Source organism: Rhinoderma darwinii, chromosome 3 (assembly GCF_050947455.1).
Source record: "Rhinoderma darwinii isolate aRhiDar2 chromosome 3, aRhiDar2.hap1, whole genome shotgun sequence".
Taxonomy (NCBI): domain Eukaryota; kingdom Metazoa; phylum Chordata; class Amphibia; order Anura; family Rhinodermatidae; genus Rhinoderma; species Rhinoderma darwinii.
In genome coordinates, this window is record NC_134689.1 from 379802155 (window position 1) to 379825069 (window position 22915).

The window sequence follows — 22915 nt, forward strand, 5'->3', positions numbered from 1 at the left end:
TGATTTCTTTGCCATCCCTGACGGAGGAGTTTGAGGGCTTTGGCCATCTAAGTAATTTTAAAGTCAATTACTCTAAATCGGAGGCCTTGAATATCTCTTTGGATCAACCTCTAGCTGCCCATCTTGCTCAGGTTTTTCCGTTCAGGTGGCAACCTAAATCTTTAAAATATCTAGGGATACATGTCCCTACACAACAGTCAGACTTGTATGCTCTGAATTATACGCCCATCCTACAGCGCACCATGAAGGACTTGGCGGAATACGGCGGGAACCGCATGTCGTGGTTTGGACGTATCAATGCGGTCAAAATGGATGTCTTGCCCAAATTTTTATATCTCTTCCAGACCGTCCCTATTGCAGTACCATCCAGTTTTTTCCAGGTTTTACATAGGGCCATTACTAAGTTTGTGTGGGGCTCCTCTAAGCCTCGTATCCGGTATGCTGTCCTTAGCCGACCAAAAGTAGACGGGGGCGCGGGTCTCCCAGACTTTAAATGATACCATCAAGCGGCGATAATTATGAGAGTAGTGGATTGGTTCCGTTCGGAGTCAGGTAAGCAATGGGTGCGCATGGAAAAAGCTATGTCTCCTCTTGCATTATCCTCTCTACCGTGGCTGTCAGTCCTTCAGAGACAAACTCTCCCTCTACCTTTCCTCACACGTCAGTTTCTCATGGTATGGGAACGAATCTTGGGCACTACGGGCCTTGTTCATCGCCCGGGTCCCTTGACTCCTCTATTTGATAATCCTTCTTTCCCTCCGGCGGAGGGTGTTGATACATTCCTCTGTTGGGAGAGAGAAAATGGTGGATGTATATCTGAGACCCTTACTCCAGACGGTGCCATGTTGCCAATGACAGATGTATCGGCTGCCTGCCCGGGAAGGAGGTCAACCTGGTGGTCCTATTTGCAGTTACGGTCCTATATCTCTTCCATGGGTGATTGTATGGTCTTTCTACAGGATAAGACTCCTCTGGAACTCTACTTGTCCTTGCCCACAGCCCCTTCTCATGTGTTGTCTCACCTACATGGGATCCTTCTGCCGAAATTTGCTTTTTCTCAATTATCCTTCACTGCCGCATGGGACGAGGAAATGGGGGTTAGACACTCTGATGAAGAGTGGGGTACCGCCTTCCTGTTAGCTCATAAATTACCGATGTCTTGTTTTGCACAAGAAAAGAATTACAAAATACTTACTAGGTGGTACCGCTGTCTGACTTTGTTGCACAGGATATACCCCGATGTGTCTGCTGATTGTTGGAGGTGTGGGGGGGCTCCTGGAACTATGTTGCATATTTGGTGGGATTGTCCCATGCTACGTCCCTTTTGGGGGAAGATTTTTGATCTAGGCAACAAGCTTTTCCATACTGAGGTCCCAACCTCGGCTTCCATAGGCTTGCTTTCTATGGTCCCGGGATCACTCCCACACCTCAAAAGGGGGATCTTTCGACATTTCTTGACTGCAGCGAGAACGGTGATTCCTCGTCACTGGAAATCACATACTGTACCGTCCCTGGCGGAATGGGTAACAGAGGTGAATGGGATCATGAGGATGGAGGAGTTGCTGTCCGTGGATAGGGGCAAATCCGGGATTTTCGTCCAGAATTGGATAGTGTGGTCTGGATTCCGGGATGGTACTGATCTACCTCTCTGGTTGGATGGCAGGTTCTGAATTAATCATAGCACCTACATGAGGCGCTTTTGTCTTTTGTCTTTTGTCTGTATGTAATTTCCCTTTGTGGTCTGATGTTATGTGTGGTGTGTCCATATACTCAAAAGTGCTCTTATATGTATCACTTCTCACTTTATTGGGGGGGGGGGGGGGGGGGGCGATCTCCCTGACTATTGCACTGATTTAATGCGAACATGATACTGTTATTGCCGTTATATCTCTTTTATCATTCAATTTTGATAGGTGGGAGGCTACCTCCTATTGTTGTTCTTATACTTGTATATATATGTATACGAATACTGTTGTTATGCTATGATGCTTCACTAGAATGTATTGTACTGCGTACAAATTTCTACTTTTTTGCACAAACCGTGAAATGTTTTTGTATTGTTTTATTTTCAAAATAAAAATCTTTGATAAAGAAAAAAAAAAAACATGTCGGGGGGGCTTTTGTAATTTTAAATCGCTATGTCAGGCTGGCCTTTACACTGATATAGACAGTGACACTTGTTTGCGTTCGGCATTCTGCAGCTGCCGAGCGCAGCAGCCATACTCTGGTATCCACTACATTGAACTATACCACAGTGAAAGCACTGTTTGCATACGAACCTGTGCCAAGCTGACTTTAGCCACAATTTTAACCCACAGTGCATGTTTGTCTGTCTTCCCTTGGACTTTTTATTTGTACATCAATAAAAGTTATATTTTATATAATAAAAAATTCTTTCAGTAGTTGGGAAATTGGGTCCCCTCTGTGCCATAGGCACATTAGTTCTTTGAAAAAAATTCTCAGCCCTTCCTGGGCTACATCATATCGGATCAAGGTCTCAAGATGGATACCGAGAAAGTAAAGTCTGTCCTGGATTGGCCACGTTCTCAGGGCCTGTGGTCCATACAGCGTTTTTTGGGATTCACCAACTTCTACCGGCAGTTTATCCCAAACTTCTCATCAATGACGGCTCCCATCTCTACCCTTACCAAGAAGGATGTGAACACCAAGGTGTGGACTCCAGAGGCAGAATCTGCACTTAATAGCTTCAAGAATGCCTTTACCTCATCCTCAATCCTCCATCATCCTGACGTCTCTCGACAGTTCTCAATGGAGGTGGCCGCTTCCTCTGTTGGTGCAGGCGCACTTCTGTTCCAGAGAAGCTTCAAGGGAAAGGCAGGGGAAAGCCAGGTATGTGGCTATCACTCAAGACTTTTTTCCTCCGCTGAGCACAATTACTCTATTGGGGATCGGGAGCTATTGGCCATCAAATTGGCGCTGGAGGAGTGGAGACATCTGCTAGAGGGCGCAGCTCATCCCATCCTGATATACGCCGACCACAAGAACCTCACTTATCTCCAGTCGGCTCAACGGCTAAACCCTCGTCAAGCCAGGTGGTTGCTGTTCTTCACCCATTTCCAATTTGTGCTCCACTACAGTCCTGCTGACAAAAATGTGAGGGCCAATGCCCTATCCAGGTCGTTTGAAACAGAGGACATTGTGGAGTCTCCCCAATGTATCATAGACCCGTCCTGCATTATTTTTACGACTAATCCCCTGCATGTTAGAGACAACCCTCCGGGTGGACTTTTGTGCGGTTGGCAGACAGGAGGAGAATCCTTCGCTGGGGACACAGTTCCAAACTGGCTGGACACACGGGTGTTCGTAAGACTCGAGACCTGATAGCTCGTAATTTCTGGTGGCCCACGTTTCCCAAAGATGTTGTGGACTTTGTCTCCTCCTGCACTCTGTGTGCTTCAAACAAGGATGCTCACTCCAAGCCTGCCAGTCTGCTCAAACCTCTGCCTGTACCCAATGCCTCCTGGCAGCACATTGCAATGGACTTTGTCACTGACCTCCCTCCCTCAGCTGGATGCAATACTGTCTGGGTGGTGGTGGACCGGTTTTCGAAGACGGCACATTTTATTCCGCTGACTGGCCTACCTTCAGCTCCTCAAATGGCAAGTCTGTTTAAGGAAGAGAAGGGAAAAATTGGATCCAGCGCTGGGTCAAACATAAAGAGGAAACTTCTTCCAAGTTTTATTGAGTAGTTAAAAATTAAATCAGCAGGATATTTTCCATAGTACTGGCTGCGTCCTTACTCATGGCTTCTGTTAAAATTGTGACATATACGGCTAGGTTTTATATCCGGTCAAACAAGTGTATTTAATTGCGTTCCAAAGTGATGACCTTCTGGAACGCAAGAGGAAATCGTGCATTATGCAGCTACACCTCATCGAGAAACAACGAAGTTAGCAAGATACAAAAAGATAAGTGTTATATATTACTTGAGATGTTCCCTTTGGTATGTAATGCTATGGTGGCACTTTGCCATAATTAGATAGTGCTGCAATTACATTAACATAATTTTTTATCGTGTTTAGATCACGTTGCACTTATGTTCCCATGTTTTGACGGTATGTTAACCTGGTTAGTCAATGGAACTTTTGTAACAGAAATATAAGCAAGATAACTAAAAACAGACATAGAAAGATATATACATATGTAACTTGTTAAAAAAAGAGAGAGACAAATCACTTACGAGGAGGCCTATCAGTGGCTGAAAGTGCAGTGAAGATAACTTGCCGTATATAGCATTTAATGTGAGTATTTCTATTGTATTATAGTGTGATGCGAGGAAAAATGGAACATGGATTGTATTGTAGACATATATGAGTTTGTTTTCATTTTAAATCTCATGTTTGCCTGTCAGAATGTTTATTTTGATGGCTGCTTGCCACAAACTCGCTTAAATCCTCTTTAATGAGTGGAATTTCAGACATATACAGTGAAGGAAATAAGTATTTGATCCCTTGCTGATTTTGTAAGTTTTCCCACTGTCAAAGTCATGAACAGTCTAGAATTTTTAGGCTAGGTTAATTTTACCAGTGAGAGATAGATTATATATATTAAAAAAAAAAGAAAATCACATAGTCAAAATTATATATATTTATTTGCAATGACTGTCAATCGAAGTCGATCTGGGGCTCCATGCAAAATCTCACCTCGTGGGGTATCCTTGATCCTGAGGAAGGTGAGAGCTCAGCCGAAAACTACACGTGGATAACTTGTTAATGATCTCAAGGCAGCTGGGACCACAGTCACCAAGAAAACCATTGGTAACACATTACGCCGTAGTGGATTAAAATCCTGCAGTGCCCGCAAGGTCCCCCTGCTCAAGAAGGCACATGTACAGGCCCGTCTGAAGTTTGCAAATGAACATCTGGATGATTCTGAGAGTGATTGGGAGAAGGTGCTGTGGTCAGATGAGACTAAAATTGAGCTCTTTGGCATTAACTCAACTCGCCGTGTTTGGAGGAAGAGAAATGCTGACTATGACCCAAAGAACACCGTCCCCACTGTCAAGCATGGAGGTGGAAACATTATGTTTTGGGGGTGTTTCTCTGCTAAGGGCACAGGACTACTTCACCGCACCAATGGGAGAATGGATTTAGTCATGTACCATCAAATCCTGAGTGACAACCTCCTTCCCTCCACCAGGACATTAAAAATGGCTCGTGACTGGGTCTTCCAGCATGACAATGACCCAAAACATACAGCCAAGTCAACAAAGGAGTGACTCAAAAAGAAGCACATTAAGGTCATGGAGTGGCCTAGCCAGTCCCCAGACCTTAATCCCATCGAAAACTTATGGAGGGAGCTGAAGATCCGAGTTGCCAAGCGACAGCCTCGAAATCTTAATGATTTACAGATGATCTGCAAAGAGGAGTGGGCCAAAATTCCATCTAACATGTGTGCAAACCTCATTATCAACTACAAAAAATGTCTGACTGCTGTGCTTGCCAACAAGGGTTTTGCCACCAAGTATTAAGTCTTGTTTGCCAAAGGGATCAAATACTTATTTATCTGTGCACAATGCAAATAAATATATATAATTTTGACTATGTGATTTTCTGTTTTTTTTTATTTTATATAATCTATCTCTCACTGGTAAAATTAACCTAGCCTAAAAATTCTAGACTGTTCATGTCTTTGACAGTGGGCAAACTTACAAAATCAGCAAGGGATCAAATACTTATTTCCTTCACTGTATTATAGCATGCTTAGTAGTGGAACATCAATTCTTTTTTTAAATTGAGGCCCTTTGGTACTCTTGTCTTGAGCCTATAAATCCAATAGGCTTCTCTTCTATGTATTTTGTGCTTGATGTCTTGGTGGACAGGTTTTTGAAGATGGCACATTTTATTCCGCTGACTGGCCTACCTTCTGCTCCTCAACTGGCAAGTCTGTTTATTTAGCACATCTTGCATGGTTTGCCCCTTCACATCGTGTCCGATCGGGGGGTTCAATTTACCTCAAAATTCCGGAGATCCCTCTGTAAACTCCTGGATGTGAGATTGGACTTTTCCTCAGTGTATCACCCCCAGTCCAATGGTCAAGTCGAGAGGATTAACTAGATCATGGAAAATGATCTCCGCCACTTTATCTCCATGCAGCATGATGACTGGGTACATCTTCTTCAATAGGCCGTATAACAACCACACCAGTGAGTCCACAACTTCCACACCGTTCTTCATTGTCTATAGCCAACATACACAAATCCCTCTTCCTGTGGCGGCTACATCTCTGGTACCCGCAGCTGACTCTGCATTTGGGGACTTTCTGCAAATCTGGCAACAGACCTGTTCCTCTATTCTGCTGGTAGTCGATCGCATGAAGCGAAAGGCAGATACAAGAAGAAGAGAGCCGCCTCAGTATCTTCCGGATACCAAATTCTGGCTGCCCTCAAGAAATATCTGTCTGAAGGAGCCTTCATACAAATTTGCCCCAGGTTCCTTGGACCTTTTGAGATTCTACATCAAATGAACCCAGTCTCTTATAAGCTTTGGCTGCCGCCTACCCTCAAAATCCCCAACTCCTTTAATGTGTCCTTCCTAAAGCCTGTGGTCCTGATCCACTAAACTAAAACTCCTAGCCCTGCAGTTGCACCTAGCGGTTCTTCCAATGTGTTCAAGGTAAAGGAGATCCTGGACTTCTAGAGAGTAGGAGGAATGAATTGGAAGGGGTTTGGTCCAGAGGAGAGGTCCTAGGAGCCAGAAGAGAACCTCAATGCCCCTACCCTCGTTAAGAAGTTCCTCTCTCGCTCTGGCCCCAAGAAAAGGGGGCGTAAGTGGGGGCATACTGTTACATCCACGGCCACGGACCGTCGGGACTACTCACCCCTCGACAGCCGCAGCCATGGACTTGTGAGCACTGGTCCCCATCTCCTCCCCAGGAGACTCCTTGCCTGAGCGTTGTTTGTATTCCTCTGTTAGTCTTGCAAATGGTCCCTTAGTGTGATCCTGTTATCGTTGTTCCTGTGCCCTGCTACCTGTATCCTGTATCCCGTGTTGTAGTTGTTCCTGTGCCCGCTATAGTGTTGGAGTCTAATTCAGCCATCGGCCACGTCTGCTATCTTACACCACGTCTGGTGTCATCTGTCTCGTCTGCATCACCTGCCATCAAGATCCCATCTGTTTCCTGTTGTTTCTACTATCTGGACTATCACAGGTACCCTTGTGCTTGGACTATATATATATATATATATATATATATATATATATATTGACTTGGTACACTGTAATTTGGCCAATTGCCATCCCGCTACGGTGATGCAGCCCAGTGGGTCCACACACCCAAAGATCGTGACACATATCGATATACAGCGTCTACTGAATTTTGTATTTTAACTTTTTGTTATTCAGCCCCTTGAGGATGCTCGTCTGAAGGAAATTAAAGTCATTTTATTGAAAGCCTAGTAGAACAATTGGCGAAATACTTAAGTCTCCAGACAGCGGTTTGAGTATGTATGTGTGCAATTTATAAATCCCCGTGGGAAATGTAAGAATTGCATTGTAAAGCCAAGCTTTTAGGGAATGCACTTCAATTGATGACATCATCGCAGTGCATTTTATCTACTAGTCCATCAGTCTGCTTATCTGCCCTGTGCAGTTTATAGATTAGAGATTAGTCAAGAAGACACATATACTGTGGATAGTTCATGCTGATCATAGAGGGAATCTGACCTCCGGTGCCCTCCCATTATACTCTATAGTAGACGATTGTATCTCGGATCATGTTATGTCCTAAATTTGTGCTCGAGTACAGGTCGCTCATTGAACACATTTACCAGGTGAGTCCTGGTGTTCAGTAGTGAGTCTGTATCAGAATCTGTATACATATATTAAAAGGGTTTTCCACCCAAAAGCATTTATTTATCTATAGGTGATGAATGTTAACTAAATAGTGCCATAATACAGAAAGTGTCCCACAATGTGCCCCATATGAAATTCCACCATGTCCAATGCTCTCCTAAGTGCCCCATATAAATTGTGCCATTTAGATAGTGGCCCTTTTAAAGTGCAAGACAGTAAATACCACTGGGTTCTGGGTCCAATGCATAGGTACAATATCATCTAAATCATATATCTTTTGTTATAACCCTACCTCCTTATATCACAGTAACTCCAATTTAATTAAAGGTGACATCTGCCCTCTTCTCTATGATAGGTTGTCACAGCCCCGCCTATATTACTTACAATACGGAATAATAATTAAATGTTGTTGAAGGGTCTAATCTCTAACAATATATATGATAATAAAAATCCACTCGATTCCTACCTCTTGGTTATATGTTATGAAGTTCTTACTGTCGTTAATAGGTGATGTCCTTATATTTCCCCTTTAAGAAGCCAGTTGTTTATTTCTATTCGCAGTATGATTTTTTTTTAAAGATATTAACAGTATAACATAGGGAAATTTGGCAAAATATTCAATTGCTCATTGTACAGATCGGCAGCAGACATGATGACAGACAAACAAGATTCTATTGAATATTTATGATTTTTCCAGATGGGGAGATGTCGACTACATGACAGAGGAACATGGTTTTCCTGCCATCCTGAAATCAAAGGCTGACAGCTTGTGTAGGTCCTGTCATTACACTGTAAACATATTTTATATAACAAAGGAATAATACATGGTCTTACTGTTTATTATGGATTTCCTTCCCTGTCGTTGTCACTGGGGAGGGGGGCTTAACCCTAAATGCACTCTGCTTGTCAAAAAAAATGAATGGTGACCTCAGTATAACTTCTCCTTGTTTGTATGTAGAAAATAGAAATACAAAGGACAACATCTGCTTTTACAATTAGCGGAAGCTTAGTTAGTGCTGGTGTAAATATCTATGCGTGGGACTTATGCCTTATGAACCCAAGCAAAGTACCCATGCAGTATTTCCAACGCTGCCAGGATGATTTGAAGATGTGACTGCTTTGTGTAATTCGTCATAAATGTCCCCTTTACCAGGCCTGTGGGCTGAAAAATAATCAATACATAGTGTAATAAGTATAAAAATGTAGGAGTCAAATTATTTTATTTAGTCGCAAAAAAAAATCTACATTATTACATGTAAAATAAAGTGTTTTCACTAGACTGTAGACTGACCGGCGGCGGCTTTTACACTAGACCGTGGACTGACTGGTGGCAGCGTTCACACTAGACTGTGGACAGACTGGTGGTGGCATTTACACTAGACTGTGGACTTATCTGTGGCAGCGTTTAAACTAAACTGTAGACTGACTGGCGGCAGCATTTACACTTGAGTGTAGCCTGACCGGCAGCAGCTTTTACACTAGATTGTGGACTGACCAGCAGCAGGATTTACACTACACCGCATTCCAAATTATTATGCAAATGTTATTTTTTGCTGATTTTCCTAAATAGTCGATGCAAATAACAGTCAGTATAATCTTTAAGCCATCAACCGTTGGAGTATAATGCAAATTTTATTGAACAAATCTCCCAATGATAACAGATTTTTTTTTAGAAGTAAAAAACTCAAAATGCTCTGTTTCAAATTATTATGCACAACAGAGATCCAAAAATGTTAAAGGTTGTAAAGAGAAATAAAATGGTAATTTGTTGAATTTGCAGCATCAGGAGGTCATATTTACAGAAATCAATAGCTCTTTCAATCAAAAAAAACTTAACAGACCAAGTTACATGTTAACATAGGACCCCTTCTTTGATATCACCTTCACAATTCTTGCATCCATTGAATTTGTATTTGGACAGTTTCTCCTTGAATATCTTTGCAGGATGTCAGAATAGCCTCCCAGAGCTTCTGTTTTGACGTGAACTGTCTCCCACCCTAATAGATATTTTGCTTGAAGATGCTTCAAAGGTTCTCAATAGGGTTGAGGTCAGGGGAACATGGGGGCCACACCATGAGTTTCTCTCCTTTTATGCCCATAGCAGCCAATGACACAGAGGTATTCTTTGCAGCATGAGATGGTGCATTGTCATGCATGAAGATAATTTTGCTACGAAAGGCACAGTTCTTCTTTTTGTACCACGGAAGAAAGTGGTCAGTCATAAACTCTACGTACTTTGCAAAGGTCTTTTTCACACCGTCAGGGACCCTAAAGGGGCCTACCAGCTCTCTCCCCATGATTCCAGCCCAAAACATGAGTCCGCCACCTCCTTGCTGACGTCGCAGCCTTGTTGGGACATGGTGGCCATTCACCAACCATCCACTACTCCATCCATCTGTACCATCCAGGGTTGCACGGCACTCATCAGTAAACAACACAGTTTGAAAATTAGTCTTCATGTATTTCTGAGCCCACTGCAACCGTTTCTACTTGTGAGCATTGTTTAGGGGTGGCCGAATAATAGCTTTATGCACACTTGCAAACATCTGGAGGATCCTACACCTTGAGGTTCGCGGGACTCCAGAGGCACCAGCGGCTTCAAATACCTGTTTGCAGCTTTGCAATGGCATTTTAGCAGCTGCTCTCCTAATCCTATTAACTTGCCTGGCAGAAACCTTCCTCATTATGCCTTTATCTGAACTAACCCGTCTGTGCTCCGAATCAGCCACAAATCTTTTCACAGTACGATGATCACACTTAAGTTTTCTTGAAATATCCAATGTTTTCATACCTTGTCCAAGGTATTGCACTATTTCACGCTTTTTGGCAGCAGAGAGATCCTTTTTCTTTCCCATATTGCTTGAAACCTGTGGCCTGCTTAATAATGTGGAACGTCCTTCTTAAGTAGTTTTCCTTTGATTGGGCACACCTGGCAAACTAATTATGACAGGTGTCTGAGATTGATTACAATGATCCAAAGAGCCCTAAGAGACAATACCATCCATGAGTTTAATTGAAAAACTAATAATTAAATGTTTATGACACTTAAATCCAATGTGCATAATAATTTGGAACACGGTGTAGACTGTGGACCTATTGGCAGCAGCATTTACATTAGGCTGTGGACTGACCGGCTGCAGTGTTTACACTAGACTCTAGACTATTCAGCGGCAATATTTACACTAGACTGTTGAATGACCAGGGGCCGAATTTACACTAGACTGTGGACTGATCAGCAGCAGTGTTTACAGTAGACTGTGGACTGACTGGAGGCAGTGTTTACACTTGTGTACTAACTGGCGGTAGCATTTACATTAGACGGTGGACTGACCAGCGGCAGCATGTACACTAGACAGTGGACTTATCTGTGGCAGCGTTTAAACTAAGCTGTAGACTGACTGGCGGCAGCATTTACACTTGAATGTGGACTGACCGACATCAGAGTTCACACTAGACTGTGGACTGACCAGCAGCAGGGATCAGATTAGACTGTGGACTGACCAGCAGCAGCGCTTACATTAGACTGTGGACAGACCAGTGGCAACATTTACACTAGACTGCGGACTTAACTGTGGCAGCGTTTACAATCGACTGTGGATTGACGGGCGGCGGCACTTACATTAGACTGTGGACTGACCAGCAGCAGCATTTAAATTTGACTGTGGACTAACCGGCTTCATTGTTTACACTAGACTGCGGACTGTCCAGCGGCAACGTCTACACTAGACTGTGGACTGACCAGTAAATTTTGTGCTCTACAGAAACAGTGCTACTACACCTAGTCTCCGTCCATGATGTGTTTTCCCTGTACGTTTGTTTACAAAGCTCCCGGCGCATACGTCAAACATACCCATAGGCACCAATTGAAACTACAAAGGTCAAAATAGTGTCATTTTGGCCTCCATACGGCGATATATGTCGGGCATACTGTGTTTTGTGCTGGATAAAATAGCATATTCCACTACAACATACTATCCAGAAGCATCCAGTAAAAAAAAAACTTAGAAGTTTAAGGGATTCCATAATAGTCTATGGGTGATGGATGCCACTGTATGACATCCATCAATGACCCCGTTAAACATATACTCCAGGAAGCTCTTATGACATAACTGTGCATTTATGAACAGTTATCACTGGATCTTCCCCTGCCTGCATATTGTCTGGGATCTTGGACGTGGCCTTTGTGCCCGCACCCCCTGTTCAACATCAACGTCCTCACTCCGACGACAGCTCTCCCCACGACTGTACTGTCCAACAAAAAGGTTCCCCCACCAACTGACAGCGCAGTCCAGGAAATCTCCCCCTCACATGCACACACTACATCAGGCAGTTTCCTCATACAAGTACACTGTCCCAGCAGCTCACCTCTCATCAGCAGGCCCAAGACTCTGCAGACCTCCACAAAGAGTGCCCATACACAGTATCCCGTCCTGCCTTCCTCCTTTTTGTGGGGACTTTTCCCTCCATCTTTGAGCAGCCGTCACTGGAGCTTCCACAGTTGCTTAAGAGCTGGGTACGGGCACAGTTTGTGGAGCTCGTGGCTGTTCATAGTTGCCAACAGTCCTGAATTTGCCGAAACTGTTGCGAATTTACAGAAACAGTCTTAGCAAATTACTGTTCCGGATGTGTCCCGGCAACTGTCATATTCAATTGTATCTGCGTGCTCAGGGCGCAGATACAATTGAATGCTATGGCAGAGCAGGAAACTATCCACTCCCTGCTCTGCCATTCACTTCTCCTGGAGCGGAATCCCCGGCCAGAGCGTTTCCGACACTCTGGCCGGGGGATTCCATTCAGAGGGAGCCCCTGACATCACTGTCCATATATGGACAGTGACATCAGGGGCTCCTCCTGGATAGAAATCCCCGGCCAGAGTGTTGCTGACGTTGTGGCACTATCTATAGAGGGCACTATCTAAAGAGGGCACTGTGGCATTATCTACGGGAAGCAGTGTGTGTCAATATCTTCAGGAAGCAGTGTGTCACTATCTACTGGGTATACTGATATACAGATAAAAATGGAGTCTCCAAGGCGCTGCTGCACAGGGAAGGCAATGAGCATGAAGGATATGTAATAAAGATAGTTTATTAAAATTTAATAAACTATCTTTATTACATATCCTTCATGCTCATTGCCTTCCCTGTGCAGCAGCGCCTTGGAGACTCCATTTTTATCTGTATATCAGTATATCTCTTGCGGTTTTCCTTGGAACACCGGCACCGAGTCCTGGCAGCAGCAGCAACCATTCTCTCCACCGTTCGTTGTCCTCTGATCCTAGGTGAGCACCTAATTGGATTTCTGGATTTTGTACCTTTTTACCCCTGGTAATCTGCACTATGTGGCGCTGTGTTTTGTATCTCTTAACTATCTACTGGGGGCAGTGTGGTGCACCATCTACAAGGGGCACTGAGTGTGGCACTATCTACGCTGGCTTTTACGTTGCCTGTAGTGTTCAGCACATATGAACTAGCCCTAGTGATAAAGTGAGACATCACCTGCCTGTAAACAACCGGATAACCATAGAGATACTGGTCAACATAGTAGTTGTCAGCCAAACTAGTGCAGAATTATTTTTTTTGTTTATTTGTATGCAGAAATTCTGGACTACTCAGTTCAAGAATATTAAGTAAATGGCACGTGCAACCTATAGTGGAAAATGGGAATGCAAGCAAAATTGTACTGGCATTTGAAACATTCTGGTCGCATTTGCCGCTATTTTAGATAGCATTTACAGTCCTGCCTTACATGCATCTGCCTTTCCCTGTGTGCTATTTCTTTAAGAGGAATTCAATCTTGGTCTCACACCTGAGGATTCCCTGGACTTTCCTTATTTAAAGAGGCTCTGTCACCAGATTTTGCAACCCCTATCTGCTATTGCAGCAGATCGGCGCTGCAAAGTAGATTACAGTAACGTTTTTATTTTTAAAAAACGAGCATTTTTGGCCAAGTTATGACCATTTTTGTATTTATGCAAATGAGGCTTGCAAAAGTACAACTGGGCGTGTTGAAAAGTAAAAGTACAACTGGGCGTGTATTATGTGCGTACATCGGGGCGTTTTTACTACTTTTACTAGCTGGCCGTTCTGACGAGAAGTATCATCCACTTCTCTTCAGAACGCCCAGCTTCTGGCAGTGCAGACACAGCCGTGTTCTCGAGAGATCACGCTGTGACGTCACTTCCCCAGGTCCTGCATCGTGTCAGACGAGCGAGGACACATCGGCACCAGAGGCTACAGATGATTCTGCAGCAGCATCGGCGTTTGCAGGTAAATCGATGTAGCTACTTACCTGCAAACACTGATGCTGCTGCAGAATCAACTGTAGCCTCTGGTGCCGATGTGGCCGACACGATGCAGGACCTGTGAGTGACGTCACAGATCTGCACTGCCAGAAGCTGGGCGTTCTGAAGAGAAGTGTGCAGCAACCACGAGGAAGAGCTTCCCAGGAGGATGGGAGCAGTAGTGAAGTGCACGGTGTATGGCCTGAGGTATCTGTAGGAATCTCTACCTCTCCTCCCTCGCTCCTTCTCGGGCTGGCACAGTGACATGGGGGCTGCACTATGGATGATGGTGGTGATAGTCTTTTCCCCCGTAGCAACTCCCGTGATGGTGGTAGTAGTATGTGTGCGCCTGGCAAGGTGGTATGTGGGGTGCCCTTGATGTTATGCAGTGCAGGGACCAGACGACACAGGGGATTTGAATAACTCACGTTTACTGAAGAACTTTATACAGTCTTCCAAAATGGAGGCACGTTATCTTCTGTCCACTTCAACAGTTGAGGGGAAGAAGGGACCAGTGGGTGACCAATGAGGGTTTCAATTGTCCAGCTATATCTAGAAATCATTCACTTTTCCAGCAGTGTGTGTAATAAATGAACTCACTTTTCTCAGTGATGAGGGTTGTAGTTGAGTGACTTGATAGACACTTCTTAATTGTGGCGTGCGGCAGAACCGGTAACAGCGCCAGCAGGAGTTCTGAGGCCCAATATTATATAGACTTCTCCTCAGAAACAGACAGACAGCTTTTCAGCTAAATAATACTTGCTGTGGTGATGATAGAGATGATATGCTGGTTACAATCTCCTTACTGTTCCTCCTCTTGCATTGGGCTGCAGGTGCTGAGACCTGTTGCCAGTTGAAAGGATTGTATTAATCTGCTGTGTCAGAGCAGCTAGCAGACATGTCTGTCTCCTCACAGACACGACCCGACTCCTCTGTGTAGACTGTGAGACAGAGTCAGAGTGAGGCTCTCGGGCTGTAGCCAGGCTCCACCCCCTTTTCAAACAATGCTAGATGTACAATGCACCCTCTAGTGGCTCCCCACTGATACCTTCATCCTACTCTTCAGCTGGTGAACAGCACACTGTGTGAAAAATAATAAAGACATGTAAAACACATACAATGCATGACATACAAATAACAGGGAACCAGAAGGGTATCTTCTGGGATGCTGCATACTCCCGGACTTAAGACAAGACGTCCTCGTCGTTTTCTTGGATATGAACAGCCTAAAAGATGTAAAAAGGGTTAACATGAAATGCAAACATCTTAATAACATTGTATTTCTGTATTCTTGACTCTCGAAGGGGGAATAGGGGCGAAGATTTCTTCTGTAACAGTTGGAAGATGAGGGGCAGAAGTCTCAAGTCAAGATGAGCGGCAGTGTCCAACAGTTTATGGCACTTAGGATATGAGGGGCTCTGGTACGTCAGAGTCTATGGGGATATTCCCTCTTGAACGTAACAAGGGTTGGTAGGCTTCGGCCTAACTTGGATAGGAATAAATGAAGAAATGAAGAAGGGGCTCTAGAACATAAGAGTCTTTCTTGTTCCCTACTTGCAATTATATTCAATCCCTATAGCGAACTGGTTTCACTCCTTTAGTGGTTCTCTCTGATCTCCTGACAGGTTCAGGTACAACAACAGCAGGTACATGATGTGATCTGTCCTCTGTGTGAGTTGTAGACACTGTAGGTGTAGGATCAGGTGCAAGGAATGACAAAATTGGGGTAAACCACCAACTCAGTGGGTTCTTTATGTCCAAGTGTGGCTCTTGAGTTGAGGACTCAGTAGTTGTTGCTTCAATAGCTTCAGTTACTTCTGGTAGATCAATTGCAACTGGTTCTTCAATTGATATTTCCTGTTCAATGGTAGGCAACTGTTGATCTTGTAGGCACAGTTTAAGCCTGTTACGGTGGACAATTTGCGGTTGTTTACCATCTCTTTGGATCTCATAGATATCTGTTCCTTGGTATGGGACAGCCTTGATGGTATAAGGGATTCTTTCCCACTTAGTGTCCAATTTGCTGGTTCTTTGAAAGTTTTTCAACCAGACAAGGTCTCCAACTTGAAAGGGTTTAGCATTAGCATGTTGGTCATAATCATGTTGTTGCTTCTTTCTCGCTTCTTCCATCCTAGCTTCAACAATTTCATTTGCATCAGCCATGCGTCTTTGGTGTTCACTCACCCACTCTGTGGTTGGTAGAGGGTTCAAGTCATCTGGAACGGACACATTCAATGAAATGTCTGAAGGCAGCTTTCCTTGTCTTCCGAACAATAGGAAGTATGGGGTGTAACCTGTGGAGGCTTGCATAGTGTTGTTGTAGATGTACACCAACTCAGGCAAATGATTTGGCCAGACAGCTCTCTGATGAGGCGGTAAAGTTCTGAGCATCTCAATCAGAATCTGGTTCATCTTCTCACACAACCCATTTCCTTGGGGATGGTAAGCGGTTGTTCTTAGTTTCTTACAGTTGTACAGCTGACAAAGTTCCTGAAATAGTTGGGATTCAAATGCAGAACCTCTATCTGTCAAGATCTTCTCAGGACAGCCATAGGGTAGAAGGAAAGTTTTTAGGAAGACTGCAGCGGTGGTCTTTGCTGTCAAGTCCTTTACTGGTACTGCGACTGTGAATTTGGTGTAATGGTCGATGATGGTCATGGCATAGGTGTATCCTGTTCTACTTGGCTCCATTTTCACATGGTCGATGGCCACGATCTCCAGCGGTCGATGACTCACGATAGGATGCAGAGGGGCCTTTTGGTTTGGCTTCTCTCCTCTTGCTAAGGCACAAGCAGTACATTCTTGACACCATTTCTCGACATCACCTCTAATTCCGATCCAATAGAATCTTCTGCGAATTGTAGCTTCTGTCTTTTGAACTCCAAAGTGTCCAGACTTGTTGTGGTATGCCTCAAGGACAACTTTGGCATCTCTCCTTGGGATGACAATTTGGTGCAGCCGATTACTGGTGATGGGATCCAGCACTCTCCTCAGCAGCAGACCATTCTCTTCAAAGAGACGTTTCCTTTGTCTCCAAAGGCGAAGTAGTTCTGGGTTTGTGTTGCCTCGGCGGATTCTAATGGGTATTTTTTTGGTATCCAGGTAGTCTAGGATATCTCCAATCACTCTGCTCTCAGCTTGCAAAAGGGCCCATTGTTCTCGTTCTGGTGACTGCTTCTTGGCCTGTTGGGAAGAACAATGTACCTGGGTTTTGTTATTGATAGCATCAGGATCTGCAAAGCGGTTGTAGAATGCAGGCATCTCTACTTCCTCTTTGTGGTTGTCATCATCAGGATTCTCCGGGTCTTCTCCTGTAGGCAGGCGGGACAAGGCATCCGCATTGATGTTGGACTTGCCTGTTCTGTATTTGACCACGAAGTTGTAATTTGCTAATCGTGAAGCCCATCTCTGTTCTAAGGCTCCCAGCCTTGCGGTGTTCAGGTGTGCTAGCGGGTTGTTATCTGTGAAGACAGTGAAGGAAGAAGCGGCAAGGTAGTCCTTAAACTTCTCTGTGACGGCCCAGACCAATGCAAGGAACTCCAGCTTGAAGGAACTATAGTTCTGATCGTTTCTTTCAGCTCCTTTGAGTGCTCTACTTGCATAGGCGATCACTCTTTCTTTGTCTCCTTGTTGTTGGGCCAGCACTGCACCAAGTCCTTGGTTGCTTGCATCTGTGTAAAGATGGAAGGGCAGGCTGTAATCTGGGTAGCCCAGAATGGGTGGTTCAGTCAATAATCTTTTCAGTAACTGGAAGGCAATTTCTTGTTCTTCTTTCCAGTTAATGGGAATTCTCCTCTTCAAGTGTTCTTTAGGGTGCCCCCTCAAGAGTTCTTGTAGCGGTTCAGCGATGCGGGCAAAATGAGGAATGAATCTCCTGTAGTACCCGGCAAATCCGAGAAAGCTTCTTACTTCCTTCACAGTGGTAGGTGTAGGCCAACTGTGGACAGCAGCTATCTTCTCAGGATCTGGCTTTATGCCTTCTGCGCTCACTATATGTCCCAAGTACTGGACTTGAGGTTGGAGGAGGTGACACTTGGAGGGTTTGATTTTTAAGCCATTTTTGGTTAGGACCTGGAACACTTCAGCTAGATGCTTGAGATGATCTTCATAGGACTTGGAGTAGACTATGACGTCATCCAGGTATAGGAGCACAGTCTCAAAGTTCCTGTGACCTAGGCATCTTTCCATCAGCCTTTGGAATGTTCCAGGAGCATTGCACAGTCCGAAGGGCATGCAATTGAACTCGAATAAGCCCATTGAGGTGGTGAAGGCTGTCTTCTCCCTATCAGCTGGAGACATTGGTACTTGCCAGTAACCACTTGTGAGATCCAGTGTAGAGAAGTAGGCAGCTGATCCCAGGGCTGTCAGAGATTCTTCAATCCTTGGAAGAGGATAGGCATCCTTGTGGGTAATATTATTAATTTTTCTGTAATCCACACAGAAGCGAAGGTTGCCATCTTTCTTCCTGACAAGAACTAGTGGTGCAGCCCAGGGGCTGTGACTTTCTTGGATGACTTTGGCCTCTTTCATGTCGTGGATCATTTGTTTCACGTCTTGGTATAGGGCAGGTGGTATAGGCCTGTGTCTTTCCTTAATGGGAGGATGAGTACCAGTGGGAATAGTGTGCTCAATGTCTTTTGCTCTCCCATGGTCCAGAGGATGCTTACTGAAGGCTTCATGGTTATCCTGAGCCACTTCAAGTACTCCTTGGATCTGGTAGGCAGGTGTTGTTGCAGTTCCCACATGGATTTCTCCCCACCAGGGTGTTACTGGTGCTTCTTCTGACGTCTTTAGTTGCTGTGCAGCCTGTTTAGCGGTGACAGTTGGAATGTCCACCAGGTCTTGCACACTGAGTTGGGACAGCTGTGCTACAGGGTAGTACTTCCTCAGGGTTACTGAATGGTCTCCTAAGTTGAGAAGACGGATGGGTACTTTCCCTTCGACCACAGTCACTAAACTTCGGGCAGCCATAACCATTGGATGTTCATCTAGTGGTATTGGTTCCACTAGGGCTTGGTAGTCAAGTCCTTGTAGGCCTGAACGGGCCCGACACCATAGCAGTGTTTCTGTGCCAGGTTTTAGGGTTACTGGATGGTGGTCCTTGATGCGAGCTCTGCAGATCTCTCCTCTGGCGTTGGTGAATCGCTGTTGGGCAGCCAGTACACGGATGGTCTTGTGTATTACCTTCTGGGCAGCCTGGGAAGCCTTGGGGACGGATTGTCGTAGGGCCTCTAGCATTTCTCCATAGCAGTGCTTTAGGATGTTCATTCCCAGAATTACTGTGGGTTGTCCTTGATCTTTAACTTTGATCACGAGGACTCCTTGCTGAGGTAAGTGCACTCCTCCCACTTGGACAGTAGGCTCCCAGTACCCGTGCAGAGGTAGGGACTGGCCGTTGGTAGCGATGACGTCTAACCAGGCTTCTGGAGGTTGCATCAGGATCTCGCTACTCCAGTGTTGTTCAAAGGCGGCCTGCTGGATGGTTGTCACTTGGGATCCCGTATCCAGGAGGGCAGCAAATGGTACTCCATTGATGCGGATGGTAACTTCTGGACGAGGTCCGACAAACCGTGGCAGCCATTTTGGATCTTTGGGACCTATTATTTCTCCTCCCGAGGAATGGTCCTCTGCCTCGGGAGACGTCCGTTTAACGCCCAGCATTGACGTTCTTGGTGACCTATCTTATGGCAGTGTCTGCAGGCAGGTCTCCCATGTTCATCAAAGCGATCTGTCGACGTTTTGTTGGGACTATTGCGGTAGCCCTTGCTAGGACTATTTGGATAACTGTCTCTAGATGTTGGCAGCTCACATTTTACTGGAGAGCTGGCTTCTAGATTCTCCAGTCAATGGCAGACTTGCTCCAGGCTTTTGGCAATGAGTTTCAGTTGATCTTGGTACTGATCTCCTCCAGCTGTGATTTGAGCCTGTGTAGCCTGGTAGGTGATGGGCTTGCAAGGTGTTGGATGTGGTGCTACTGGGGCAGGTTCCTCTTCTGCCTCTTTAAGAGGGGTGGTAGCCCTGACTGTTCTTCTTCTGGGCCTTCTTTCTAGTACCTCTATGGCCAGTTCTTTAAACTCATGGAAGGTGCTGTCAGGGTTCTGGACGGACATCATTTGTAGTTGATGACTCATGGAATCTGAGGCGACTCCTTCAATGAACTGCTCCCTCAGGATTCTGTCTGCTTTTTCAGCCTCATGGGGGTCGGCTTGTATCATGGCCCTCATGGTCTCCTGTAAGGAAAGAGCAAAATTTCGGAGTGTCTCACCTGGTTGCTGAACTCTGTCCATGAACTTCATCCTGAGCTCAGAGATGGATTTGGGCTCAAAGGTGGTACGTAGCTGGACCAGGATCTGATCCACAGCCTTCTTTTGGATACGTGGCCAGGACTCCACTTCTTTTAGGGCCACATCTTGTAGTTGTCCCATTAAAATCTCTACCTTCTGTTCTTCTGGAATGGGGTAGAGGCGGAACATGGCAAGCATCTTTTTTCTAAAGTCTTTTAAGGTGTGTGGTTCACCTTTGTAGTGGGGCAGCCATGGGGCCCCTGCATAGTAGGGCATGGACAGCGGCATGATGCAGGGTGCTGCAGCAGGTGTTGTTCTTTCTGTCATGGCCAGTGTAGTGACCGTGCTGAGACCGGGCTCTTCCGTGTCACTTGAGTCCGACATTGTTACTGTCCCTTTAAATTTTTCCAATGTCTATTATTGGCGCTCCCGGACTTTTAACTGAGTCGGGGGTCTTGTTAAAGGTGCTCCCGGACTTTTTATTGGGTCCGGAGTGATGTCCAGGATGCTCCCGGGGTTTTTTATTGGGCACCGGTGGTGGTACAGCAGGGGTTAACTTGATGGCCAATTGAATCGGGACTCACCGATGGTATGCTGTTGCTTCCCTCTGGGCTGTACTTTGTTACCGGGCTGTTCCGTTGCTCTCCTGTGATGTTTTTGGGAGAGTTGCTGGTTGCAGGGCATCCGCGGTGGAGGTGCCGTGCAGAGGCTTCACTCATCCAAGATGGCGGCGCCTAGCAGTTTTCGGCCGTTCCCTCTTGCCTGTGCTGGATATTGTGAGGTAAAATGGCGGATTAACCCCTTTTGGGCTGGAACTGCCGGGAAACAGTGATTTTAACCACTTTTGGGGCTGAAATAGTCTCTTGCAGCTGCGGTTGCAGCTTTGTACGGTGGGGACCAGGGCTTTGGGACAAAGTCTCTCTGGTTTGGGGCCCACATGAGATTTAAACGTATCCTGTTCGTGACGCCAAAGTTTATATGCAGCAACCACGAGGAAGAGCTTCCCAGGAGGATGGGAGCAGTAGTGAAGTGCACGGTGTATGGCCTGAGGTATCTGTAGGAATCTCTACCTCTCCTCCCTCGCTCCTTCTCGGGCTGGCACAGTGACAGGGGGGCTGCACTATGGATGATGGTGGTGATAGTCTTTTCCCCCGTAGCAACTCCCGTGATGGTGGTAGTAGTATGTGTGCGCCTGGCAAGGTGGTATGTGGGGTGCCCTTGATGTTATGCAGTGCAGGGACCAGACGACACAGGGGATTTGAATAACTCACGTTTACTGAAGAACTTTATACAGTCTTCCAAAATGGAGGCACGTTATCTTCTGTCCACTTCAACAGTTGAGGGGAAGAAGGGACCAGTGGGTGACCAATGAGGGTTTCAATTGTCCAGTTATATCTAGAAATCATTCACTTTTCCAGCAGCGTGTGTAATAAATGAACTCACTTTTCTCAGTGATGAGGGTTGTAGTTGAGTGACTTGATAGACACTTCCTATATTAATTGTGGCGTGCGGCAGAACCGGTAACAGCGCCAGCAGGAGTTCTGAGGCCCAATATTATATAGACTTCTCCTCAGAAACAGACAGACAGCTTTTCAGCTAAATAATACTTGCTGTGGTGATGATAGAGATGATATGCTGGTTACAATCTCCTTACTGTTCCTCCTCTTGCATTGGGCTGCAGGTGCTGAGACCTGTTGCCAGTTGAAAGGATTGTATTAATCTGCTGTGTCAGAGCAGCTAGCAGACATGTCTGTCTCCTCACAGACACGACCCGACTCCTCTGTGTAGACTGTGAGACAGAGTCAGAGTGAGGCTCTCGGGCTGTAGCCAGGCTCCACCCCCTTTTCAAACAATGCTAGATGTACAATGCACCCTCTAGTGGCTCCCCACTGATACCTTCATCCTTCTCTTCAGCTGGTGAACAGCACACTGTGTGAAAAATAATAAAGACATGTAAAACACATACAATGCATGACATACAAATAACAGGGAACCAGAAGGGTATCTTCTGGGATGCTGCAAGTGGATGATACTTCTCATCAGAACGCCCAGCTAGTAAAAGAAGTAAAAACGCCCCGATGTACGCACATAATACATAGCAAAGTGTGGAAGACCACCTATCACACAGTATGGTAGACAGATCACATAGGTGTGCACCACCCAGTAAAGCTATATGTATGAGGAAAGGGAAAGGGAGAAAGTATGTGATCTGTAATAATATTTAACTTTTATTAATATGCATTAAAAAAGAGATAAATTATAAAAATCCTAGGTGCAAGAGGTATGTGCGAGTGACCCCCAAACTCACATACCTAGGCTAAATAAATTGGGATATGTTTATTATGATTGTGTCAAAAGTGTTCATGCGAAGAACACATGATGTGCTGAGCTTGCAGATTTATTGTAAATTATAAAGTGGCAATGCAGCAGGGTTGAGCAATGTAACCTGCTGTACCACTATGTAGCTGCACTGCAGTGTGGTGTGAACAGGAGCCTGCAAGCAGCGCCCTGAGCTGTATGTCTATTGCGCTGGAGCA